This window comes from Lampris incognitus, chromosome 1 (assembly GCF_029633865.1).
Source record: "Lampris incognitus isolate fLamInc1 chromosome 1, fLamInc1.hap2, whole genome shotgun sequence".
Classification (NCBI taxonomy): domain Eukaryota; kingdom Metazoa; phylum Chordata; class Actinopteri; order Lampriformes; family Lampridae; genus Lampris; species Lampris incognitus.
The window spans coordinates 13,694,486-13,702,803 of record NC_079211.1 but is presented as its reverse complement, the minus strand read 5'-3'; the positions used below and the strand labels follow the sequence as shown (position 1 = coordinate 13,702,803).

At 44.7% G+C, this 8,318-nt stretch overlaps 1 pseudogene; it reads left to right on the top strand.

The window, feature by feature from the left end:
* The first annotated feature begins 384 nt into the window (after positions 1-384).
* LOC130123036 (neuronal acetylcholine receptor subunit alpha-7-like) overlaps positions 385-8,318 on the top strand; it is a 64,087-nt pseudogene continuing 56,153 nt past the window's right edge.

Below are 8,318 nucleotides of genomic sequence, written 5' to 3'. Positions count from 1 at the left end.
GAGAGAGATGATCATCTCTCTCTCCCTCTCTACCTCCCCCTTCGGTTCCGTCCTTCTCTTCGCCAGAGTTTGTTTGATGAAGCCTCGCGCTGTTTTTGGAAAATGACGCCTTCTTGCCAACGCCTCATTTTCCGGCTTCATTAGCGAAATGATTATAAATAAATAAATATCCTTTTGTCCCCGATGTGTACCACACACCTAGGTTTGTTTGTACATTAAAGGTGGCGCTCCGGTTTATATAATTCAATTATTTCATTCTCGTCCCCAGGGTTTTTTATTAGACAAGCCGCGGAGCTGGAGGGGAGAGCCCAGCTAGTCGTGTTTGATGTTGTCAGATCAGTTGTATTTACTTGCACCTCGATTCCTGTCTCCTCGTGATGAAGCATGAGACAAACGTGGGACGTTAGAGAGGAGGCTGTGGAGCAACGTCTCCACACATTTAAACACAGCCCACTTTCCAAAAGCCATTGCACCGATGTGTTCACGCGCTACACTTGGACTTGTGTGTGTGTGTGTGTGTGTGTGTGTGTGTGTGTGTGTGTGTGTGAGAGAGAGAGAGAGAGAGAGAGAGAGAGAGAGAGAGAGAGAGAGAGAGAGAGAGAGAGAGAGAGAGAGAGATAGTGGTGTAAAAATATCGATACAATTAAGTATCGCGATATTATGTTTTGTGATACTGTATCGATTCTCGAAACACTATCAATTTTTAATTAATAGTTTACATGCAGAAGGGGGCGTCCAGCGTGGCGGTCTATTCCGTTGCCTACCAACACAGGCATCGGCGGTTCGAATCCCCGTGTTACCTCCGGCTTGGTCGGGCGTCCCTACAGACACAATTGGCCGTGCCTGCGAGTGGGAAGCCAGATGTAGGTGTGTGTCCTGGTCGCTGCACTAGCGCCCCCTCTGGTCAGTCGGGGCGCCTGTTCAGGGCGGAGGGGGAACGGGGGGGGGGTAATGTGATCTTCCCACGCACTATATGTCCCCCTGGTGAAACTCCTCACTGTCAGGTGAAAAGAAGCGGCTGGCGACTCCGCATGCATCGGAGGAGGAGACATGCGGTAGTCTGCAGCCCTCCCCGGATCGGCAGAGGGGGTGGAGCAGCAACCAGGACGGCTCGGAAGAGTGGGGTAATTGACCGGTGTGGTGACCCACATCTATATATCGAGAGACATTCACCTAAGAGGACGGTGTACCTTTAAGGGAAGAGGCGAGGGGTCAGATAATGCACTTCCGCTTCCGGTTCACAGTCAGTTCAGTGTCGTTGTCGAATGTATGACATGCTAAGTTGGAGCTAGTAAACTACCTCGACTACGTCTACTCTCACGTCTCCTGTCTCGGTGTTTTCTAACTCCACACCGGATACAATTGCAGAGAAAAAAAAGGAGGGGGGAGAAAGAATAGTTTACATGCGGAGATTCATGGCAGACAGTGGTTCATTTTGTGTTGTGTGTAAACCCCCGACCGTTAGATAGCCGTGTTGTAATCCGTCTTCGGCCATTTGACTCCTCCACCCCATCGTAACCGTGTAAAAACCGAGACAGGAAGTAGCGTAAACACAAAGAACACAGGCCTATGAAATCGCAACACATCACCTTGCTTAGAATATCGCAATATATCGCGATATATTGCGTCGTAACGGCAGATTCTTGCCAATTTGCAGCCCTTGTGTGTGTGTGTGTGTGTGTGTGTGTGTGTGTGTGTGTGTGTGTGTGTGTGTGTGTGTGTGTGTGTGTGTGACCTCAAGGCGCTGTGTACTGATGCGTCAAAATTGTGCCATTCTCCCGCTGTGATAGCCTCCTTTCTTGCGTTCCTGCCGGTTATTTATCATCTGCACAGAATCCACACGAGCTAACGAATGTGCACGAATATCAAACAGGTAAACTTACAACGTGGTTGAACTTGTCATGTTACGTCTGTGCATAAACGAGTGTGTATCTGATTCAATGAGGTAATTAGTTTCTGTCAAACGGCACGTGCAATTCGACGTGGATGGACGGAGACACGCGTGGCGAAGGTACGCCGAGTTGATGAATCGGCGTCCCCTCTGCTGGAATCGCTCCCTTGCTCGGCTGGTTTCTCGATGCTGTGAGTGAGTTTCTGCTGCGTTGAGCAGCTTCGCACAGCTCCTCCGTCTCTTTCTCCTTTGACCTCAGGCGCAGCCCCGCCATAACTCTCCTCATTACGGCCTTAATGGAGCCCATCATCCAAGCGCCGGGGCCAAAGACACTTCCCTTCCCTCCTCACAGCTCTGCAGCACTCTGCAGCTAGCATCCTTCTCACTTACTTGTTCTCAAGACGTGCAAGACAAAGGTTGCGGCCATGTGGTATGCGCTGTAACACCCCCCATTTAAGTGTTTATATGAGTGGGGCGATAATGTGGCATTTTTGCAAGAGGATTCATTGCATCGTGTCTGTGGGGTAAAAAGTCTGCGTGTGTGCAGCATGTTTGGGATGCGTGAATGCATCGGTGCCGTGTTCTCTTACAGTGTGTGTGCACGTACGGGTGTGAACACACATGCGTGTGCTGTGCTCCTATGCAGATGAATGTGCGTATCCACCGTGGCATTAGCCGAAAGCCCCCGGTGTTCCTCTCCCTGGCGTGTCCTGGGTAAAGCTAGTACAGGTGAATGTCTTATAAACTAAGAGGTGTGCATCCTGTGCATATGTGCGTACTTGAATGTCAACCAGTTGCACCGTACGAGCAGTGTCACGCTGTGAGCCGGCTCAACCCTCGGCCCTTTTTATTTCTCAGTCCTGTTTATGGAAAATACGGTCTCGCATGTACACAGCCGACACTTCTTACTACAGGAACTACTAGGTTTATTCTATATACATGTATATTACCATCTTACTCGTAGAAAGCGGCATTGAGGGAGACTGTACGAAAATCCAAGTTCAAACAAATGGACTCGTTTAAACTGAAATAATCCAAATACTACAAAAACACAGTCTGAAGATAGAAGTCAGTACCAGCGTTGCGTAATGTGTGGTGGGTGTACCAGAGGTTGCTGGGTTGTTGTACAGTGCAAACACACAACCACATAGGCTGGGGGGGACTTGTTCTGCTGAAGAGATATGAGAAGAGGGGGGAAAAGAGACTGCTGCAGCATTCTTAAATAGACACTAGGAGCCAGGATGTCCAGGTGTACTACATCAGTTGTGTGTGTGTGTGTGTGTGTGTATGTGTGTGTGTGTGCATGAGAGTGAGAGAGAGAGAGAGAGAGAGAGAGAGAGAGAAAGAGAGAGAGAGAGAGAGAGAGAGAGAGAGAGAGAGAGAGAGAGAGAGAGAGAGAGAGAGAGTCTAGTGCCCTCTATTAGGGGACAGGGACAGTAGGGTAGCACTAAGCAGAAGAAAGTCTTTGCATAAGGGAGATGAAGTGGAGTGATCAATAACGGTGATGAGAGGCGGGCCAACAAACACATCATCCTAATCACCAGGAACCCCCAAAAGTACCAACCAAGAGACTACGCCAACTCCTAAACCATCCACTGTGTGTGTTTGTGTGTCAGTTGATGTGCCTGAGTACCCTTGAGTTTTATTTTTTAAATACTGGTTGGTGACAGTGATCTTTTTCTTGTTGATATATGTATTTTAGTCAGTAGTATGATGTTACCGTATATTCTCCTGTGAATGAATAGGTCGGAGGTGTTTTTCCAAGGACACATTGGCAGGAACACATGGCGATTGATTGACAGGCTTTCTCTGTCATTTCTACTGGGACCATCGGACCCCACAGGCCTCCACCTTTTTTTATTTTTGCCCTTTCCCCATTAGTCCTCTGAAAATTGTATAGCTTCATAGCTGACCTTCCTCTCTTGAATCTTTGGTACCGAATGTATATTATAACGATGTGGGAATCCAGGGTAGCTTTAAAGTGCAACTAAACCCTAAATAAAATTTTATTTCCATCCAAAATTTTGTGCAAATTTTAAGTGAATACATTGGAAGAAATGTGAAATGTTGACGTCAGGAAATGCAAAATAGTGTGTGTTTCCATCAACTGGTGTAGTGTGAATGAGCAGCTGTGTGCAGGATGCATCAGGACCATGTCATCAAAAGGATCAGCTACTACAACACTTAACAAATACTCACTTTCAGGAAAGAAATTGACTCAGAATCTACATTAAGGAGTTATTGCACGTTTATCGGTGTGCCTAGTTATATTTCACACTGTCCAAAGAGAAAGACGAGGAAATGCAATAAGCAGTATAACAGCAAATGACTTTATCCTCTACATCACCATTTATTTGGAAATCCCTTTTCCATCACCCATTTCATATCTTTTCTTTATCGACATAACTAACTTTTCCACCTCAAATGAACACAAATGTTTGCCGATATTTTATATGGTTCTTAATCGAAATTAATTCATAATTTCTTATTCACAACTTAAAATTCTCATAAAAAATCGGATGATGGAGACATATCTAATACCAGACATAATGTTAAAACCAACCGACATAGCTGTTGTATGAGGCAAGGATTCGGTTGTTTTTCTCATAGTTTTCTTATCCTGTTCCTAGAAGATGTACATTTGAATTATAATTTTCGATTTTTTTTGTTTTTTTATAAATTTATTTCTGATTTTTCCCTTTTTAGTGGCCAATCGATCCCTATTTTAGTTCAAACACCCACCCTCGTACTGCATGCGTTCGCCAACTGCATCTCTCCGGGCTGCAGTCTCGAAGGAGACGCCTCCCCACTTTCATGACCAGGCGAATCCAGGCCGAACCACTGCTTATCCGACACACCCACACACGCATTCATGTGACGAACACAAGCCGACTCCGCCCCCTCCCGAAGACAGCGTTGCCAATTATTGCTACTTCATCGAGTTCGGCCATAGTCGGATCTGACGAGACCGGGGCGCGAACCTCGGTCCTCAGCGGGCAACTGCATCGACACAAAGCCGACGCTTAGACCGCTACACCACCGCGGACGCTATAATTTTCGAATTTTAGAAAATCAAAAGTAAACTAATAATCATAATGGGAAGGTACGTTGTTCATTAAAGTTGACTTTAAGTGTTATATCTATGTCTGTTTGGCTATTTCGTTCTCTCTTTTTTTGTAATTGTGTACTGTTCCTTTAAGAGAGCGCAGCCTCGCGCATTAGTCAACGCGGTTAAACTGGGAAATGGAGTGGACGCTAGCATAGCTGTGGAGTCACATGGGTTTCTTTCCGAGTCCTGTCATGGTGCTTAGTTTGTTATTATCCAGCAAAGGAAAATTCCGTGGATTTGACCTGTTTGTGACACGTGTGGAATAAGGTGTTTGTGTTTTTCCAACTTTACAACGGACGTCGAGTCGATTAGTATTGTAAAACTACGTCAGCTAGACACGTGTATGCCATGGCTGCTAGCTAGGTCGCATTTTAGCAGTACTAGCCATCAATCAGCATTCAATGAAAAAAAAAACAAAACAAACGTAGTCATGCCTGAGGTCATCTCCACACCCACAGATTTAAAGATGTACCCCTTCTCGTTTCTCGCCCTCCAACCCCACAATCGTCATATTTCAAAGGTATTGTAAACTACTAATAAGACACGTTAGTCCCAATCTAACGGGTCTGACCCTTTAGCCGAACGGTTAGTGATGTCGCCTTGTGGTGCAGTACAGCCCGTATCGGTTACAGTATGTACTAATAAGCGAAGGCTTGGCATCATATTACCTGTGAAAGAATCACAATAAACTGGGACAGAAGAGACGTGCATCAAAGCGATGCGTCTGAAGGTCCACCTGGAAGTTTTGAGTTAGGCTGCAGTTTAACAGCTTATGTGTCCATCAAACAGCCAAGCATCCTGAAGCGTGCTTTACGACTGACACTAAACATCTGGCGTGCTCTCTCTCTTTATAAGCCACTGTGAAGAGTGTCCACTAAATCCCTCAAATACAAATTTAAATGTGACACTGCAAAAATAATATTCGCCTGATTTCTAAACAACAAAATTCGGTGCCAACAACACCAAAACTACTTTTCCACTGCTGAACGGTGAGACGACAGTAGATTGAGTTCTGTTGGCTGTTACGGCCGTTTATACACTACCGTTCAAAAGTTTGGGATCACCCAAACAATTTTGTGTTTTCCATGAAAAGTCACACTTATTCACCACCATATGTTGTGAAATGAATAGAAAATAGAGTCAAGACATTGACAAGGTTAGAAATAATGATTTGTATTTGAAATAAGATTTTTTTTACATCAAACTTTGCTTTCGTCAAAGAATCCTCCGTTTGCAGCAATTACAGCATTGCAGACCTTTGGCATTCTAGCTGTTAATTTGTTGAGGTAATCTGGAGAAATTGCACCCCACGCTTCCAGAAGCAGCTCCCACAAGTTGGATTGGTTGGATGGGCACTTCTTGCGTACCATACGGTCAAGCTGCTCCCACAACAGCTCAATGGGGTTCAGATCTGGTGACTGCGCTGGCCACTCCATTACCGATAGAATACCAGCTGCCTGCTTCTGCTCTAAATAGTTCTTGCACAATTTGGAGGTGTGTTTAGGGTCATTGTCCTGTTGTAGGATGAAATTGGCTCCAATCAAGCGCTGTCCACTGGGTATGGCATGGCGTTGCAAAATGGAGTGATAGCCTTCCTTATTCAGAATCCCTTTTACCCTTTACAAATCTCCCACCTTACCAGCACCAAAGCAACCCCAGACCATCACATTACCTCCACCATGCTTAACAGATGGCGTCAGGCATTCTTCCAGCATCTTTTCATTTGTTCTGCATCTCACAAACGTTCTTCTTTGTGATCCAAACACCTCAAACTTGGATTCATCCGTCCACAACACTTTTTTCCAGTCTTCCTCTGTCCAATGTCTGTGTTCTTTTGCCCATCTTAATCTTTTTCTTTTATTGGTCAGTCTCAAATATGGCTTTTTCTTTGCCACTCTGCCCTGAAGCCCAGAATCCCGCAGCCGCCTCTTCACTGTAGATGTTGACACTGGTGTTTTGCGGGTACTATTTAATGAAGATGCCAGTTGGGGACCTGTGAGGCGTCTGTTTCTCAAACTAGAGACTCTAATGTACTTATCTTCTTGCTCAGTTGTGCAACGCGGCCTCCCACTTCTTTTTCTACTCTGGTTAGAGCCTGTTTGTGCTGTCCTCTTAAGGGAGTAGTACACACCGGTGTAAGAAATCTTCAATTTCTTAGCAATTTCTCGCATGGAATAGCCTTCATTTCTAAGAACAAGAATAGACTGTCGAGTTTCAGATGAAAGTTCTCTTTTTCTGGCCATTTTGAGCGTTTAATTGACCCCACAAATGTGATGCTCCAGAAACTCAATCTGCTCAAAGGAAGGTCAGTTTTGTAGCTTCTGTAACAAGCTAAACTGTTTTCAGATGTGTGAACATGATTGCACAAGGGTTTTCTAATCATCAATTAGCCTTCTGAGCCAATGAGCAAACACATTGTACCATTAGAACACTGGAGTGATAGTTGCTTGAAATGGGCCTCTATACACCTATGTAGATATTGCACCAAAAACCAGACATTTGCAGCTAGAATAGTCATTTACCACATTAGCAATGTATAGAGTGTATTTCTTTAAAGTTAAGACTAGTTTAAAGTTATCTTCATTGAAAAGTACAGTGCTTTTCCTTCAAAAATATGGACATTTCAATGTGATCCCAAACTTTTGAACGGTAGTGTATGTATTTCCAAAATGATAGACATACATTTTGACCCATACTGTACCCTCTCTTACATTTCCCAAGGGTCCCTGCAGGGGGAGCACCAGAGGAAGCTTTACAAGGAATTGCTGGCCAACTACAACCGACTGGAGAGACCGGTGGTCAACGACTCAGCGCCCATACTGGTGGAACTGGGACTCACGCTGCTGCAGATCATAGATGTGGTGAGAGAGAGAGAAAGAGAGAGAGAGACCTTGCTTTTTGTATTGTTATGGGTACCCAATGTACTCGAGGGTAGTAAAATCCGAAACCACCTACGTTTTAGGGTAATCTTTTTAGGCACTAGGGGGAAAAGGGTTATTTCTGGGCTAGGGGTTATGTTTAGGGATGGGGTTACAAATGGGGATGTGGTTAGGCTTAGCCTAGTATTAAAGTTATGTGTTACAGTTAGGCTCAGGTTTAAGGTTAGGGGCTATGGTTAGGTTAAAATTTGAGTTGTTTTTGGATCATTTAGGGTTAGGGTAATGGGTAAGCATTGTGACAAGGATTAAGGTTGGGGTTAATTTTAGGGTGTGTTGTTAGGGAAGTCGGGTTTTTAATCTGTGGACGTTTTTATTTGACTTTAATAGTTATAACCCACAGAAGACAATCCGCAAATGTGTACCATGATCCACAAATATC